This window comes from Ambystoma mexicanum, chromosome 7q, assembly GCF_040938575.1.
Source record: "Ambystoma mexicanum isolate Mex_15411 chromosome 7q, UKY_AmexF1_1, whole genome shotgun sequence".
NCBI lineage: Eukaryota > Metazoa > Chordata > Amphibia > Caudata > Ambystomatidae > Ambystoma > Ambystoma mexicanum.
The window spans coordinates 170,254,127-170,273,615 of record NC_090941.1 but is presented as its reverse complement, the minus strand read 5'-3'; the positions used below and the strand labels follow the sequence as shown (position 1 = coordinate 170,273,615).

The 19,489-nt window shown below is 47.3% G+C and overlaps 1 protein-coding gene across 9 annotated transcripts in view; it reads right to left on the bottom strand.

The window, feature by feature from the left end:
- Positions 1 to 19,489, bottom strand: part of DOCK9 (dedicator of cytokinesis 9) — a 2,709,375-nt gene that overhangs the window by 1,210,754 nt on the left and 1,479,132 nt on the right. The window lies entirely within an intron of this gene.

The following is a 19,489-nucleotide window of genomic DNA, read 5'->3' as shown; positions in this document are numbered from 1 at the left end:
AGGCTGATCTTAACATGAAGATGTGACCTGTAGGCAAGTACACTGAACCTAGTTAGACATGCACATCAAAGAAACATTTACACTTATAATTCCTATAACATTTATTATATTTACACGAGAATCACTTTAAATACTTTATACATTTACACTAGAACACTTCAGAATACTTTAGAATACAATACAAGGAGCCCTTTCACTTTTGTTTTTGTTCACGGTTACATTTGTAGCAATGTTAGAAAGGGGAAGGGCGATATTATCGGTAATTACCCGCACATACAGTTCTTTTTTTACAGTAATGCATTTACTCTGCAAACACATAGAAGAAAGTCACTTAAAAGAAGAAAAAAGGTTAGGGAGTGTAACATTAGCCTGGTTCAGAGATCTAGAGAGGGTTTAATCACCCTGCAAGTCTTAAGTCCAAAAACGCAACCCTAGCTAAAGGCTGTTCGGAGAGGGCTCAAAGTCTTTTTTTTTTTATAACTCCGTTTATTGAATTTAAACAACATAACATAAAGAGACGTACAAGAATAAGACATGAATCAGCAGTATACATGTTGAAGGCAATCGTCCATATTAACAGGGCCCGTGGGGCCGAGGACAGAAAGACATCAATAGGACAAGGCATACAAACAATGCTAGCAGCATTACCGGTGTGCCCCCACCCGCAGGGCTCATTGAGCATCTAGCCATTTACCCCATATTTTTTCGAATTTGCGGGAGCAGCCCCTTGCATTATAGATCCGGCGCTCTAAGGTTGCGCACCTGTCCAGCTCATTACTCCAGCGGTTCAGGCTCAGTGGATCGGCAGATCCCCAATTGGCCGCAATAAGTCTTTTGCCTTCCCACAACGCATTTGCCAAAAACATTTTCTCATATTTGGACAGGTCTACTTCCCCCCCACAATGCCCAAGAGTACCATCTTGGGGTCCCTGGGAATTGGTGTCGCCAGAGCGGCTGAGATTGTGTTGACACAGACCACCCAGAAGGCCTGTATCGCCCGACAGTCCCATATCATATGGTAGAAGGTGGCGGGTTCAGTTTTGCATCGAACACATGTCCCGTCTTCATGGCCATTGCAGTGCGTGAGTGATATGAACGATGAAGGATCCTCAACTGTATTAGTCTGAGCTTGGATTCTATCCCAATTTCTCTGGGGGACATTAACGCCTCTACCCAATCTTCAGGTTCCAGGGGGCTCAGATCCCTTACCCACTTTGCCTTTAGCCCGTCGAGTTGTGCAGCCCCGAATGAGCTAAGGGCCTGATAGAGAGTGGAAGCGACCCTAGAAGAGATGTGCTGCGGGAGAATATTGGTCTCGATGGGAAAGCAAGGGGGTACGACCGTCGTGTCGGGGACTTGGGCGCGGATGGCGTGGGACAGTTGCGCATGCCGAAACCGGTCCATGGGTGCCAGGTCGAATTGTTTGCGCATGGTATCAAAGCTCAGGAGGCGACCCTCTTGTATTACGTGTGCTAATGTGTGTATTCCTTTTGTCAGCCAGTGACTGAAGGAGCCCATTTTCACTAGTTCCGGGAGGAGCGCATTGTGCCATATGGGTTGTGACAGTGTTGGCTGTCCTTCCCAGCCAATTAGTTTGTGTGCGGCCCGCCTAGCGCGCCGGATGTGGTGGGTCATTTTGGGCAGCACCGGGAGTTGGTCGTGGGTGGGGTAGAGGATTTGGAGCGGTGTTAGCAGGGTCATGGTCTCCAGCTCTATACGGATGTGTGGCAGTGTGGGGTCTGCGTGCATCCAGTCATTCACTACTCCCATCTGTATGGCCAAGTAATAGGTGCGTATGCAAGGTAAACCGATGCCTCCCTCCCACACCGATCTCTGGAGCGTGTCAAGGGCAATCCTGGATTGTTTCCCGCCCCATAGCAGTGTGCGCAGGTTCTTGTCAATGAGTGCGAAGGTTTCTCGGGGGATGGGGAATGGGGCGTTCTGGAGGACATACAACAGTCTGGGAAGGGTCATCATTTTGAATAGTGCGTCCCGGCCTATTAGCGATAGGGGGAGAGATTGCCAATGGAGGGTGTCTCTGTTGAACCGCTCTATTACTGGTTGTATATTAAGTCGAGAGAACCCATCAAGCGTCGGGTCGAGCCGTATAACCAGGTATTTGAGTTCCCTGATAGAGACGTGATATGGGCAGGTCTCCGGGATCGCAGACTTGCCACCCTGAATCGGGAAGAAAATGGTTTTTGCCTCATTAACCTTTAGGCCTGCAAAGTACTGGTATTCCCTGAGTATGAGGGAGACCACCGGGCACGAGATACTCGGGTTACTGAGGTATATGAGCAGGTCATCTGCATAGAGCGACAGGCGGTCTTCTCCCCCTCCTGGCCAGACGAAACCGGTCCAGTTGGTGTTAGCTCTAAGCTCAATCTCTAGTGGCTCGATGGCCAGGAGGAAGAGGAGTGGAGACAGCCGGCATCCCTGTCTCGTTCCCCGACCCAGGGGGAATGATTTGGAGGACCTGCCGTTCACCCTCACCGTGGCCACCGGGGATGCATATAGCAGTTTTACCCAGGATATAAATGTCTGCCTCAAGTTCATCCTAGCCATGATCTCCCACAAAGCATCCCACCCCACAGAGTCAAACGCCTTTTCAAAGTCCACCGCCAGGAGGGCGAGTGAGGCTGGTATTTCCTTTGCCCTGGACAGCGCCAATTGGACCCTGCGTAAGTTCATCCGAGTTGATTTATTGGGCATAAATCCACATTGGTCCGGGTGGACTAGGGTCTCAATCACTTGCAGTAGTCTGTTGGTGAGTGTTTTTGGCGAGAACCTTCGCTTCGCCATTGATCAAGGATATCGGGCGATAGGAGGAGCATTCCTCTGGGGGTTTCCAAGGCTTATGTATGACAACTATGCATGCCTTCCTGAGGTCTGGGGGAAGTGCTCCTAGTTCCCTGCTGCGTAGAAACATGCGGTGCATGTGGGTGGGTAGCATGCTACCGAGGCACTTCCACGTTTCTGTTGGGAACCCATTGGGGCCCAGAGTTTTCCCGGGTTGGAGTTGTGCCAGTGCATCTTGCACCTCGGTGTCAGTGATGTCAGCATTCAGGAGGTCTGATTGGTGCTGCGGGAGTATCGGAATCTCGATGTGATCGAGGTATCGAGAGGGTTCAACTGATGGATTCCCAGTGGGTGGCGTATGAAGATTTTTGTAATAGGTGGCGAATGCCTCGACGATATCTGAGTCTTCCGTCAATAATGTCCCATCCGGAGATCTGATTGCCCCAACGTGTCCCCTGCTCTGCACGCGTCTCTCCACCCAGGCCAGAGTCTTGTTAGCTTTGTCGCCCCTTTCATATATTTGGCTCCGGAGTAATTGGTGAGCAGTTCATGCATTGTCTAGGGACAGGTTACTGAGGGCGTTTTGCGCCGTGAGCATCGCCTCCTTTGCTTCTTGGGTGTTTTGTGTAAGGGTTTGTCGCTCACACTCCAGGACGCGTGCTTCTGCTTCCCTGACCTTCTGGACTTGGCGTTGTTGGTAGGCGGAAACCGTGGAAATAACCTCCCCTCGTAGGACTGTTTTGTATGCCTCCCAGATCGAAATCGGGCAGTCCACCGAGCCCTCATTAAGTTCGAAATATTCCGCTGTCCTCTTTTCTAGCTCCTAGGGCTCAAAGTCTTAACAAGCAGCCGAATACGAAGATTTCCTGTGGATTTCTTCCAGTCTCTAGAGTTATAGAAGCAGCAAGTTAACAACTAACAAAGGAGACCCTATAAAGGACTTGATGAAGGGGCACAAAGCAGCGACTTGAGTCGGAGGTAAGAGGGAGTTGCCCTGGACACCTCTACGTGCACTCCAAAGCTCTGGAGCTACTTTCTGGAATCAGTTAAGCAATACCTTTTTCCCCCACAGTACCTTAGGTTACAAGATAATTTTCATGCTGGATGCTCTGTAATGTTGCAGCTCTGGACCCGACTTCCGGATTCCTTGGTCTGGTGATTGAAGGCAGGATAATGGGCAGGGTCTTTCAGCAGCAGTCTCGAGCGAGGACCTGGGGCACCACTTTCAGCAACTTCCTGCTTCACTCTGTGGTTTTGGCACCTTTTCTGCAGCACCAACAAAGGACACGGATCGCCCAGTCAATCTTCTTTGCGTCCTGCAGTCCCATGCTCTGATGAAGGGGTCTGGGAGACTTGGAGTGGATCTCTGGAGTGTCCTTACGGGTTCAGCAAAGATTTAGACGGATTGGACCTTTCCATGACTATGCACTCTAAATGGGCAGCAGGTCTCCAGGTATTGGGGTTCCACAGCTCAGGAAACTCCTAGGACCTCAGGAGATGGCCCAATTCAAAGTTCGTCTTGGGTCTGGTTGTTCCCACCAGCCAATGGGAAGGAGGAGACCTCTTCGGAGCTCCTCTGTCACACACAAAACTGGGTCAGGAGAGCCGTGGTCGCTTCATGGTGTTGCAAAGGGTCTGTAGTCGTCTCTGGTCGTCTTCTTTGGTTACTTCAGCTTCCAGTGGTCGACTTGCTTTTCACTCCAGAAGCCTCACCTTTTTTTTACAGTTCCAGAACACACTCCTCTGCAATCTCTCTCTGCATTTTACAGAAAGGGGTGTTTGGCTGTCGAATCGGGACAGCCACACGCTCTGTGGGAGATAGTCCTATTCAGGTACTATGGCAGACAAAGGACAGGGGGGTTGAAAACGCCTTCCCCACTTCCGGCCTGCCCAGACACTCTGGAGCCTAGGCGGGGAAATCCAAGAGTTTGTGCCAACGGCAAAACACACAAACTGATCTCTCCATCACAGGAAGGTAGAAGAAGGGCTAACAAAGAACAACCACACTAGTGATGGCGAAAAAACAAGGGAGGCCCCAAGTTGGTACTTGGGTGCCCCTATTGTGCACTACCGAGGCAATGGACATAGCCTGCGGTGCAATCATTACACAATAGTTGGTAGAACACTTCCACTGCCACGAGCCTTAATTAGGAGATTGTCTATGTGACTAAATAGTCACAGGAGCAAATAGAAGGGAGATACTAGGTATCCCTTTGGCACTCCACATAAGGTGGTGTGTGCCAATCTCTCAGACTATAGAGTTTTGGGAGAGATACTAGGTATCTCTCTATCCTTAAGAACTGTAGTTACGCCAGGATATTAAAAAATGAATCTCAAAGGAGACCCTAAGGGTCCCAAGCAACACTGCCCATAAGGAGCGGTGTGCTGCAATAGTAAAAAACAGGTGCCTTTAAGCGGTATGGAGCAGACAGACTCCATAGTACACGCAGAATATAATTCCAAAAGACAGAGTCCACAAGAATGAATGAGTGGAAAATGGCTCCACTCATTCAGGATTGAAAGAAAAAGGCCCAGAAGTCCAGCAAAAAGTGCTGGGGGTCTCACTAGGAGGGAGCATGAAGCATACAGATAGCTCACGGGCAACGTGCTCACCTTGGAAGCAAGACGACACAGAGCAACACAGGTTCGATCGCCGGGTCTGCGTTTAAGAAACTTCTGGGTATTAAGCGCATAATAAATAACCTATTATATCATATCATGAATATCCCTAACATTCTGTACAGATGTGTTAGGGTAAGAAGATCTATAGTTTGGTTGCTAGGAGGGAGAATGAGGACCCACTGTGCTGTTTTCGTTTGAAGTTTGCAACCATTACACGTACATCATGGCCTGATCGGAGTGTTCTTAAAGGTGTGCAGTGTGAGCATCTCTTTGTGATGGATTACAGGGCCCTTGAAGTGGTAGGCGCAGTGATTAAGGCATAGAGTTTTGAAATTAATCCTCTTTTTGATTAGAATCCAGTGAACTGCGCAACAGTCTTCTGTTTCACGAGTAATCTGACTGCCAAACTTTGGACTCTTTGCAGTCCATCAAGTAGATATTCGATGAGGACACGTTACCAAATCCATGCTGTTGGCAATATCGAGAAATTGATGGTACTAATGAGAAGTGTCAGGGTCCCGTGCATGAAGCTCAGATAAAGAATGATGCATCATAATGTGAGGAGTTGGAAGAAACAGCTCCTTGTGGTGGGATTAACCTGTTGGTTCTAGTGTAAGGTCACTGAGCCCAATGTTCAATCTGTGTTGGGTGGGACCAGACTGATCTGCAAATGGATACTTCTCCTCTGTGAAGGGTGCAGTGAGCTAAAACGTGGTTGTAGACCCTCCTGAGTGGGAGAAATTCTTTAGAACAGGGTATTGGACCCATGTTTGTTCTCAGATAGCCTCCCACACCCTTGTTTAATTTGCATATCTTGTCTGTCTATTGCTGTACGTTTGGGCTCAATGGCCATTAAGCTGGTCTATAGGTTAGTGTTGTTGCTTCAGGAGTGGGTTTTTGCTTTCTCCGTTGTGTAGATAGCATTGTGCACTGAACATACAGAGCAATTCAACTCTGCCATGGCTTCTTGGAATAACTGAGGGCCACTCCCTGAGGTTGCACGTTCCACTTAGTCACACAAGCCACATTCTGCAATGCACACCATTGCAACAGTAATAGTTGCACCAGCTGCACTTTTCTCTGGGTCTCCCTGTGGCACAGTGGCGCCAGGCTGCACTCCACCATGGTTCACCTGATGACAAGCCAGTAACAAATGTTTTTTTACAAGCATCAACACACTAACTCTTACTCACTTAATGATGCAACAAGAAGCCACAAGCAGTGCGACAACCTCTGCAGCACCACAATTTGGGTCGAGGCTTGGTCCAGAGCAATTGATGTTAGTACAATGTAGGCCATATTGGGATGCTACAAGTTAAACATACACCTTTCTTCTGCCAGTTCTTTTTATAAACTGCTGACAGATGGGACTGAGGCAAACTCCTCCTGAGACCTCCATTGCATAACAGAATGAATCATCTTTTCATCTCTGACTCAATGAATTGAATTAGAAATATTAAAAGGCAAACAGAACATCACAAGCAAGCATGCACCCTGTCCCTGGAAGTTTTGGCGACTAGCCCAATTCATGTTTGCCTCTGACATTTTAAGTTCACATGTGCACAGCTCTCAATTTGTCCCATGCTATGGGTGAGAATAACTCAGTCCTGTTTTTTACTGCAATCCTGAGAAGAACAAGTTATTTACCAACTGGTGATGTTCTTTCGACTGGATGTTCCTCCCACGTATTCCTCATCTTTGACAATATCTCGCCAGCTTTGCTGCTTCGGAAAACATTTTTCGGCAGCGGGCGCTGTGCACGAGGTTGTTGCATTGATGTCCCTCGAGGGCCGCTGTGACGTGTCGACGTCACCAGTAATACAAATAGCTTGTGCCACGCCCTTTGGCTTCTGTTGTGTTTTTTACTGTATAATTTAAGGAACCTTCCAGGCGTGCCTCAGACTGTAAGCTCTTCTCAAACAAAGTGTAAATAACGTAAATTGTACAGCAGGGTAGGTTAGGTGGGGCGATGAGGAATACGTGTGAGGAACATCCAGTCTATAGAACGTTACCAGTTGGTAAGTAACTTGTTCTTCGAATGGATTGTGTCCTCCCACGTATTCCTCATACATGATAGCCTCCCAAAGCAGTAAGAAAATAGGAGGTGGGAGTACTATTTAGTTTTATCATGGATGGAATGAAGTACTGCTTTAGCAAACAGGCCTTCTTGGGAAGATGAAGAATGTACGCAGCAATGCTTAACAAAAGTATGAATTGATGCCCAAGTTGCAGCTGAGCAGATGTCAATTACGGGGACCCCTCTCTGAAGAGCCGAGCCTCAGAAGCAGACATTCCCCTCGTGGAATGAGCTTCAAGCCCTTACAGCGGTTCCTTCTCCGCTAGCTTGTAACACTCCACAATAGCTAGAGTAATCCAGCGGGATATAGTTTGCTTTGTCACCGCTAATCCCAATTTAGGACCAGTATAACCTACAAAGAGCTGGTCATCCTGGTGTAATTTCACCATTCTCTCTATGTAAAAACTCAGAGCCCTTTTGGTGTCCAATCTATGCAACCTCTCCTCCTCTTTACCCAAATGAGGGGGAGGGTAGAAAGTTGGAAGTATTATTTTTTGCGACAGGTGACAGTCAGAAACTACTTTCGGCAAGAAAGATGATTTAACCTTAAGAACTACCTTCTCCTTATGAGAAATAGTATAAGGTTGTTTGCATGAGATAGCCTCCCACTCACTTACCCTGCGGGCTGATGTTAGTGCCACAAGAAGGGCAGTTTTCAATGTCAAGAGCCTTAATGGGCAGGAATGTAAAGGCTCAAAGTATACCTGTTAGAAACTTTAACACAAGATTTAAAACCCAGACCAGGACATGAAATAGTACTGGAGGGTACATGTTAGTGAGTCCCTTCAGAAATTGGATAACTAATGGAATTTTGGAGTAAGAAACCTCCTCAGAGGAGCGCTTGAAGATGGAAAGAGCAGCCAAGTATCCTTTTATTGTACCAATCTGGAGCCCCAGATTGGCTAGATGCAATAAGAAGGACAGCACTATAGGAGTGCCACATTGAAAAGGATAAACATTTTTGTTGTTGCACCAGTTAGTGAACTTATTCCAAGGACACTGGCACAAATATTTTGTTGCTGGCCTTCTGGCCGAAAGCAAAATCTCCATTACGTCGTCCGGGAGGTCCCAATCCTTGTATCTCAGCCTCTCAGAAACAAGGCATGAAGGCTGAGTGTCTTGACCTCTGGATGGAGAACCCGATCTTCCCGTTGCGAGAGAACAGCCTCTCTTTGTGGAATATGTATTGGAGGGCAGATGGACATGTCCAGAAGGCCAGGGTACCACATCCTCCTGGCTCAATCTGCGGCAATTAGGATCATGGTTTTCCTGAACTTTCTCAACCTCCTGATTATGTGGGGAATCACGGGGACTGGAGGAAACGCGTACAGGAGATGAAATTCCCAGACCACTACGAACGCGTCCCCTAGAGCTCCTCTCAGAGGAAATTCCCTTGAGCAATACTGTTCGAACTTCCGATTCACCTCGGCTGTGAACAGATCCACTTGAGTAGTTCCCCAAAGGGTGAAGATCTCTTGAAGGACTTCCCTGAGCTAGTTCCCACTCGTGGGAGACTGTGCTCTGCCTGCTCAGAGCATCCGCCCCTGTGTTCTGCTCTCCAGCTAGGTGAACCGTCGATAGAGAGGTTCCTTCTTGTATTGCCCAGGACCAGAGCTGCATTGCCTCTTTGCACAGTGGTAGTGACCCTACGCCTCCTCTCTTGTTGAGGTAGTACATGGCCACTGTGTTGTCCGTCATTATCAGGACATTCTTTCCCCCGTGCAGAGGGAAAGAGGAAGGCCTTCAGCGCTAGTCTGATCACCCTTTGCTCCAAAGCGTTTATGTGTAGTTTGGACTCCGATGGAGACCAACAACCGCTGATTGTCGGATCGTTGGCGTGGGCTCCCCACCCCGTGAGTGAAGCGCCCGTCACTACAGTTATCTCCGGCCATGGTTGCCAAAAAGATTCTCCTTGAGAATATTGTCCTTGCAGGCCCACCATAGAAGGTCTTGAGCAACTTTGCTCGGAACCTGCAGAAGATTCGACATATTCCCCGGAAATTGGGACCACTGAGTCCAGAGGGCCCATTGAAGGGATTTCATTCTCAATCTGGCCTCTGGCACCAGAAAAATTCAGGATGCCATGAGGCCTAGCAACCTCAGAAAATCGAAGGCCGGTAGACGCTGGGCATTTTGGAATTTTGTTACTGTCTGCAGAATGGGTTGAGCTCTCACCTAGGGAGGCAAGGCTTTCCCTGAGGAAGTATCCAAGACCGCTCCGATGAACTGGAAGCTTTGGAAAGATATCAAATGGGACTTCTTGCAATTGAGGGAGAAGCCCAGTCTGTGTAGGAAGTGGCAGGTGATCCTCAGATGTTCCTGGGTCTATTTGGGTGAACAAGCCCTGATTAACCAATCGCCCAGGTAGGGGTAGACTTGAATGCCCCCTCTCCTGAGACTCGCTGCCACCACCGCCATAAGTTTGGTTAAAACCCTTGGGGCAGAGGTTAGCCCGAATGGCAGAACTCGAAACTGATAATGAGTCGCCAACCGCGAAACTCGGGTACTTTCTGTGCTTGAGATGGATTGGCACATGAAAGTAAGCATCCTGAAGATCCAATGATACCAACCAGTCCTGGAGTAGGAGAGCCTGAAGGATCTGGAAAAGTGTGACCATCTTGAACTTGTCCTTCCTGAGGAACTTGTTCAAGTTTCTTAAGTCCAAGATGGGTCTCAGTCCTCCATCCTTCTTGGGGGTGAGAAAATAAGGGGAATGGGGAATACCAACCCTTGTTCCTCTACGCTACAGGTACATGTTCTATTGCACCTTTCTCTAGCAGGGTTAGAATCTCCTGCACAAGGAGTGAATCTGGAATTTTGACAGAGCTGGGTCCCGATGGATGATCCTGAGGCATCTTTAGAAAAGGAAGGCAGTAACCTTGGGATACTGTTTACAGTGGCCAAGCATCTGAAGTAATGCCCCGCTATTCGTTCAGATGCTGAGAGATGCTGCCTCCCGCCGGGGTCTTGTTGGCTAAGGCCTCAGAGTGGTTTAGAGGCAGCGGCAGTAGTGGCTGAGGGTAAAGATGCCACTGCTGAGGCTGATTTAGCACTCTTTCCTCGTCCACTACGAAGGAATTTCCTGTACAGCCTGCCCTTTTCCTCTACTAAAGGAGTAGAAACAAAAAGAATGACCTCTCCAGGAAGATGAGCCTGAATAAGGTTGCCGAATGGAGGCACTAAAGGACTTAGCCGCCAACCTGGAGGTCTGCAGCTTCTCCAAGCTTTCGTCCGCCCAGCTGCCTAACAACCTCGAGCCTTCTAAAGGCATGTTGAGAAGCTTGGCCTGCACGTCCAGTGCAAACTCAGACGTTCTCAACCACGTAAACCTGCGCAGAACCATGCTTGCAGCCATGGTTCTGCTGATGCCGTCAGCAGTATCCAGCCCTGCCTGGAGACACTCCCCATCGCCTCCTTGCCATCCTTAATTATAATCAGAAAGCCTTCCATTTATTCGCCTCCTGGAATATGTTCAGCCGCCCCTTTATTACAGTCCCACAGGGTATGGGTAAACCTAGCTAGGGTACAGGTGACATTTGTGGACTTTAGAGAAATATTGAGCGAAATAAACACCTTGCGGGCCCAAGCGTCCACTTTCTTATCCTCTCTATCTAGGCGAATAGAGGGATAGGCTGACTGTCTGGAAGAAGTCGCAGCCTGTATCACTAGACTCAGGTGTAGCGTGTTTCCTGAGATAACCAGGGTCACTGGAAGATGGTCTATACTTTCCAGTAAAGCTCCTATTAATAGCTGAACCAGCCTCAGGAGTCTCCCAGTTAGCTTCTACCTTCCTTTGTAGGGCCCTATGGAAGGGTAGAACTGGGTCTTTTTGCGGATCCTGATTCAGGTTGTATGTCATATCATCCTGCTCGAAGGTTGGTGAGGCCCTGCTCCGACCCATGAATTCAGTCACCTTGTTCATAAGGTTCCTGTACCCTGAATCAGCACGTTCTGAAGGGTCAGGTTTTGTAAACTCCAACTCTGGTGACGCATCTAAACCACTGGCAGAGTGGAGAGAGTCGCAGAGGTCTTTCAACCTTGACTCAAGGTCAATTAGTTCCTCAGGAACTTCTCTAGAGTCAAATTTGACTCCTAACGGAGAAACATCCCCCTCAGGGACATCGACTTAAAAAAAGTCAGACCTCGGTACAGGTTTGTAGATTCTTTTCGGTACCGGAATTTGCCTCGAGGGATTCAAAGGACCCGTCGAAGGAGTTGACGGTTTCTTCGACAGAGATGCCTTTGACTTAGACGTCAAAGCGATTGGCGTTGATGAAGATGCCGATAGACTCAACGCTTTATGTTTCTTCGACAGAACCAGGGATCTAGTAGAATCCCAGGTCGAAGCTTTCGACTTTTTGGTGTCGGGTCGAGAATGTCGAGACTCCATATTTACCACTTGCCAAAGTCGTTTTTGACCTGCCTGCATCCTGCGTCCGGGGTCTGACTCTTGCAAGGCTCTTTTGATGGGGTCGAGGCCACGTTCTCAAAGATTCACATCATTTCCACCCTGAAAGCATTCCACTTGCTGGGGGAATCCGACCTAGTCTGGCATTGTATCACCTCAGTGGAGGTGTCTGGTGACAAAGTGGGAGACCTGTGACTTCTCTTCTTTGACTTTTTCTTCTTAGAAGAAGTCGAAGAATGTCTGGACCGACTCCTCGATTGAGACCTCTTCGAATGGTTATTCAGAGTGGAGTCAATGGACTCCCTGTTTTTTTTGTATTTCTTCAAAGAGCCCTTCAAAGCTTCCCACCCCACCAGCAATTTACCTTTTCATTCGTGAAGAGCTTTTTCAGTCATAGACTGACAGGAGAAGCAGCAGTCGACTCGATGGTCTTTACCCAAACACCAAAGGCAAATCCGGTGAGAATCTGTGATGGACATTTTTGTCCCACAGTCATGACACTTTTTGAAACCCGACTAAGGGGTCGAATGAGTAGAAGAAGAGGAAAAGGTGTTCTCTAAGAAAAAACGAAGCGCGCCGTTGTCTTGAAGAGAAACCTAGAAAAACGGAACTGAAGCCAACGGGCGCGGCACAAGCTATTTGTACTACTGGTGATGTCGACAAGCCACGGCGGCCCTCAAAGGGACATCAACGCCACGACCTCGTGCACAGCGCCTTCTACCGAAAAATGCTTTCCAAAGAAGCGAAGCTTGCGAGATACGACTATCATGAGGAATACGTGGGAGGACACAATCCATTCGAAATATAGTTATGTTATGCTAAAGATGTATAAAGCGCAAAACATCCGCCCAATGGGAATCTTGGGCTAAACACCCAACAGAATAGAGATTAGCTATAATAAAGCAAAGAAGTGTTCAGAAAAGGTGAGATTTCAACAGTTTACCGAAAGCACAGTGATTCACTGTAGCATGTAATAATTTAGCCAGAGCTACGGAGAAGGCTCGACCCCACATGCAGTATAGTCTGAATCGGGGAACCGGATAGAGAATCCGTAAAGCGGAGAATGCGACCAGGAACATACGGGTGGAATTTCTATTGCAGGTATTTCGCCCCACTCTCATAAAATGCCTGTTGAACCAAACAAAGATGTAAACTGGATTTGCTTGGGGATGGGAAGCCAATTAAGTTTACAAAGGACTGGAGAGTGAGCAGCGAGTGAGTTGAAGTCTGGCAGTCCCCTGCAGTCAGTCTGTTTACTGTGTCCATCGTTTGGAAGGAGGAGCTGCTGCATAAAATACTGTCCCTCTCGCGGAGCGAGTCGCGGAGAGTGAGCAGCGAGTGAGTTTCAGTCTGGCCAGCCGGACAATGTGTCAAGGCCGGAGAAGGTTTGGCTTGGCTTGAACACTGCATATAAGAAGCTCATGGCGAAAATGACTTTCTCCTGTGAGCTTGGAGTATAAGGGTAAGAGCATTTGCCATGATCGTTTTGTGGGAGCCGGTGGACCTACAAACTCTGCTCTTACCGACTTATGACCTGGGTGTCTGTGGGGTGGGGCTATACAAATCTTGTTACCCTTACCCATTGAGCCCATCAGCGAGACCAACGAGGAACGCATTGCACGCATCACATGCTGTCGGCGCCGAGCATAACTTGTGACTATCTGATACGAACAGAGAAGAAAGCGAGGGCTTACACTGCACTGACTCGGAGCGCGCGTGTCCGGTAAGCACGGCTTGCACTTCTGCAGCGAGAGTACGCATACCAATATCTGCCTGCGACCTGTATACGATTGGGGTGACTGCAGGGTATTTCTGTACCCTTTGAGCCCTTAAACAGGTCAGTCTTAAACAAGCACAACACTTTCTGGCTTCCCTGGGAATTAATTAGCATATTCAATAAAACCAGCCACAATGTCCAAACTCTGCAATGGGAAACTTAAAAATCACTGAGAAAGGCTGCATTGCTTTACAAGCTCATGAGCAGCTGGAAAGACTGACACGCAGAGCCTGCAGACAAACACAGGATCCACCCCGGCACAACCCAATGAAGAATCTGAATTGGTTCTTATGTGGAACGATCTAAGAAAATCAAAGCTGGTGCCTCCAGAACATAGAGGGGTACAAAATGAAACTGCACGGGGAAGTGGCCCCAGAAGTGGAGGCTACTCCCGAAGTGGAAGATACGTCCAGCCTGTATCCTGAAACCTGTGGAGAGGGCCACAGCCTCAGTGGGGATTCTCAAGACCAGCTCATGGGGCAGACGGGAAATGGGGATTCAGAAAAGACCAAGGCGTTGCAGCCCCTGGACAAAAGTTCCATCTTTGACCGCTAACCATGTAACCCCTAATTCTACACACGACGGGAACGTGAATAATGTCAACCCTGAAATCCATACCAGGGCAACAGTGCAGAACAGGGACCCAGGGGGGAAAAACTAAATTTAGGCACCCTGTATTATAAGCAACAAATATGAGACTGTTCTGGATCCATCTTTTGGGAAACTTTGCAATGACATGGAGGGAATAAGGCCATGTACCCACCGAACTACTGGAAAAATTGGTCCCTGCAGAGACATTGGAAACCAAAGAGTTGGAAGGAGCCATGACTATGTCCTGAGTCACCTAAATAGCTAATTAATAGAGCATCATGATCTACGAGAACTCAGACAAACCCAGTGTGCTCCCCTACATGAAAACTACTTCACCCCCAAAAACATAACACTAAGGAGAGATTCCAACATCATGACACAAATGGAAACTCTGGGCCCTGCTTCGATCTCAGCACTTCATTTGGTGCTGGAATCTCTACTAAGGCTTTTCGACAATGTAAAAGAGCTGTACAAGCCAACACCTTAAAGTTAAATTCTATGGATCAAGGACTGAATAAATGACTTGCCAACAACCATGAAAATGTGTGCCAGTGTAACACACTGCACGCGTATCCCGGAAGCAGAGAAGGAGGGGGGGACTTGGCACCAACCCAAAGTGTGAATCAACAACCAGTCGAGGCAAAGGCGGCAAGGCGGACGGTCGAGGAAAACTATCAACAACCCCCTACATCAAATACTGATTCACCAGACAGTCAATCTCTGCTCGTTGATATACGTCTCAGAGAAAGGGAAATCCCCCTCAGACGATTCTTGCCCGGTGCCGGAAATACATACTAAAGACGACTCACCAGGAGAGGAGAGTGATCGAGAAGGCTGGGTAAGAGTCAGCAGACAAAAAAGGAAAGGAAAACCACAAAAGAAAAAAAAGTCCAAAAACATGAAGCTTTAAATGGCAACAAACGGAAGAACTCAAGACACTTCATCAATGCTTTATCAGGAGAGGCTTTGTGCCAAAAAGAACCGCAGCAAAATCAAAAACAGGCAGTAAATCGGGAGCTACTAAAAACAAAAGACAACCTAAAATAACGGTATACTTTGAGAATTCTGAGACCCCTAATGCGGACATACCTCAACAAGAAGCGGCCAACACAAGTGCCCCGGTAGAGGACCAGGCATTCCCATCTGATCAGATGCCTATGATGCCTCCACTGAGGGAAGAAACTATCCAGGGCATAGCGGATGGGATGTCTGACGTTGCACCAAAGCTGCAGCGGGCGCTAGGCCCTGCTGCACAGAAATCCGAACCCAAATGCTTTCAGGGCACAATAATGAGTTTGCAGATCAACGCACACATTTCTGGGCACATTCATATAAACAGGGGCCAAATAATAATCAGGCTATCCCACAACTGCAGGCCTTGAAATCTGAGGACATACAAAGGGTTGGATTTCCCAAAAAAAGCACAGAGAGGTCTCTTTATTACTATGCCTCCAACTTCATGGCACAGATTGTTTGGAACAATCGAGAAACTTGCAATTCCCGCGGTTATCAACTGGGCCAACTAAACACAACAGAGGAAATTGAGGCCTTTCTGGCTGCTGTGCAGACCCCACATGTTCCCGATAACATAATGATCAACAAACCAGAGGCGGCAAAAAAGACAGACCTAGAAGAATGGGCTTGGCTGGAGTCTCCAATTGAAATGTTCAAAAAATCCAAGGCATAGCAGCTGAGCCTTTCAGGGAAGATGGACTAAATTTGACGCCCTGGAACATATGTGGCTATCTCAAGCTGGAGGGCCAATGCGCTCCAGACCTAAAAAGGGCAGCAGTGGTAATGCTACAATAGACAATGGCTACAGCTGCATTTGAACTGGAAGGGTTTTACACTTACTGCAAGCCGGCTAGCAGGGGCCTGCAAAGCAGACTGTCAGGTGGTCTGGCAATTGCAGTAGACTTAAACTGTGACTGCTCACATTATGGACTAAAAGTCAAGTCAAAGGATTTCTAGGCTGTCAACCTGCAACAATGCAAATTTGTTAATTGTAAATCTTTACCATAACCACTTCAACATTAAAATGGCAGACTGGCAACAGGAGTTAGATCTCCTGTGTACGGAGTCGTCGGGAGAGAAGAAAAGGAGTACATTGTTGTGGGTGGGGATTTTAAAACTGCCTGTGTATCGCCTCAATCTACAGGGGGAATCACACTCTGTAATGAACTTCCCTACCCAAACAGTGCGACAGGGGCCAGCATGGAAATGATACTTTGAGGCGCGAGACTTTCAGGTATGTTTACCAGGGGAACAGAAGCGGAGGGACTTTTTCACTTGGACCATGGGGGTCATGATCGGCCATTTTTATGTGTCGGAGGATTTGGGATATTTGTGTGACCCAGTGGTGAAGGGGGACCCTTGGGGTAGCGATCACTATCCTATAACTATGGCTATACGTCGCCCTAAAATAGCTTGTCACTTGCAATATGGTGCAGCTTTCATCGTACCAGAGACGGGGGATAGACTGAAGTGGAATGCCAAAGCATATAGGACCTTCAGCACCATATGGGAAAGAGAATTGCTGCAATTGGATCTGAAGGGGGCTAGGTTAACTGCTAACGACTATACCCACACTCTATTGGATTGTATAAAGCTTCTTACCAATAGGGGCCAAATTAGTGGAGGGAAGCACTATAACCATCCTTTTGACTTAAAGGTGAAGCAGGTGAAACAGGCTAAAAGGGCGGCCATTAGAACTTCCCTTAAAACAACAGCTGACAGATCTGCATTCCTAGTGGCTAAGAGAATGATTGTTGTAAAATACAAACTCTCCCTCAGACGTATTGGTCAGGAAAATATTATAGAACAGAACCAAGAGGTTAAGACGCTTATTCAGAAAGACTGAATTTCTGGAATAAAATGGGGGCAGTCACCAAAGGCGTGCAGAATTGTCTGGAATGTAACATCACGGCACAGAGCTGGGAAGGATATGTTGCCAAACAATACACTAGGCCAAGCGACGAGGAGGGTCAGTTCCAAATATGTAACGTGGGGACAACACAAAGGGCTTTACAATGCAGACTGATGGCATACTGTGGGCAATTGGTAAGGCCAAATCCTTGAGGGCTCCGGGCCCTGATAATATACCTCCTGCCTTAATTAAATCTAATCCAGAGCTTCAAATGAAGCAGCTTCAGATCCTCCATGAACCATGGTTCAGAAGGACGAGACCGCTCTTTACAACATGCAAGTGGTACCAGATTGTCAACAACATTGGTAAAGGTTGAGGTAAGAGCAGATAAATCAATATATTGTAAGGATGTACAGGAAAAGTCAATTGCAGCAACCACGCCTGTGGCTTTGATATTCCGCCTTTTGTGCCTCAAACATTTTTTTTTTTTATTATTCCTAGCACAGAGGCCAATCCTTATAGAAAAAGGAATGATAAGATGATCAGTCCAGTTGACCTGAAACGCCAGAGAGAGCAAAGTAACCTGCTCAGCTGAAAAAAAAACATATTGAGGGTATTAACCAACTTATGTGCGAGTCCATGTATCAAATGTACAAGTCTGGTGTCAGCTGGCAAAAAATGGAAGACAGATTGGATGTCCGGAACAATACATTTAAAATTAAAATCACCAACAACCACAACAGGTTAGAAAATCTAACATTAGGGTCAGCAACCAACTCGACAAACCAGTCAGCAAAAGAGGCATCATAAGATGGGGGGATGATAATTAAGAAATGGTAAGTCACTGAGGTGAAAAAGTGTAGTCTAACTAACAAAGCTTCCATCCTTAGTGCATGGCTAATTGGTAGGGCAGAAGCAGACAAAGAAGTGTTGTACACTAATGCAATCCCACCACAAGCTTGATCTGCTTCCCCATCACAACAAAAAATATTGTAGTTGTGCGAAGTGCTTGAACTACAGAGGTTCCAGAGGACTCTCAGAGCAACGTTTCAGTAATATAAACAAACTCAGGTGCATAATCTTGCAATAAGTCAAAGCAGAAGGAAGCATGCACATCAAGGGAACAAGCATTTACCAGAAAACCATGTGCTGGGTCATCCTTGATAGGCACCCTAAATGAACCTACCTTGGGAGTGCTAATGAGCTCAGGAGGCCAGATGGTATCTTTTGGGGCCATGTTAATGAGCAACTCACGGGATATAGAGCCCGGAAGAACTTTGGCAGCATCTACCACACGGCCACAGATGGGCTCAACTTTGGCGCCACTTTGGCGCAAGAAGTGCTGCCGCGGACACCGTCCACTGCCCTTCCGGGTCGCAGAGAACCTATGAGTGTGCATGGTATCGGAGCAGCCCATCCAAGTGTTCCTAGTGACTACGCAAGGAAGAAAGACTAGGGTCAGTCCGTGAGTGCCGGTATGAAAAGAACCAATATAACGCCAGCCAAGAAGGAGCCCCGGGGCGTCTGGAGTCCAGGCACACTCCTGCCAGAAATAATGGCTACACGGAACAAAAACAAATTAAATTGAACAAATTAAAAGAATTAAAAGAACCTGAAAGCAATAATTAAAATAACGGACTACAGGAAGTAAAAGGAATGTGAAAATAGGCACCCAGTCACCTGCTGTGGCAAGCGAGTAACCCGTTGGCAAAGAAAGTAACTGAGGATAAGTAAATGAAATAAATTAACATGAACAAACAAATCCGTGGCAACATGGAAAGCAGCGGGTCCTTAATTTTAAACGGGAAATAAAACTACAATTCACAGAATTCCATTAAAAAAACAAGACTGGATGAATTACTAGAGAAGTGTGTAAGGGAAGCAATTTACACGCAGCCTCAAGTATGCTGGCCCCTTGTTAGAAGTGTTTAAAGAGACATAGAATATTCCAACCTGGGAAAAGCAAAACTCCTGCTTAGATCGGAATATTAATGGATAACTAGTCACAATTTGTCAGATCAAGTTAATCATGGGGGTGTTCTCATAACTAAATGAACAGTAAATACCACAGAACATTTGGCAATGCCATGCTTTGCAATGTGTTAGGGTTCAAGCTCACAGTTTCAAGCTCACACTAAGTAGCAGCAACGTGAAATAGTTGAGGCAGCACTTTAATCCAGTGTGCGAAAATGTATTAGCAACCTATCATGAGGTTTTCTAAACACATCAAATTCTGGCCGAAGGGCTGTGTGGCCCAGACACTTCACTCAGCAATGAAGATAATTCTGCCCCTCAAAATGAATCGGTCATACTGAATAAGAAATGGATCCTACCAGCATGCTTTGATCT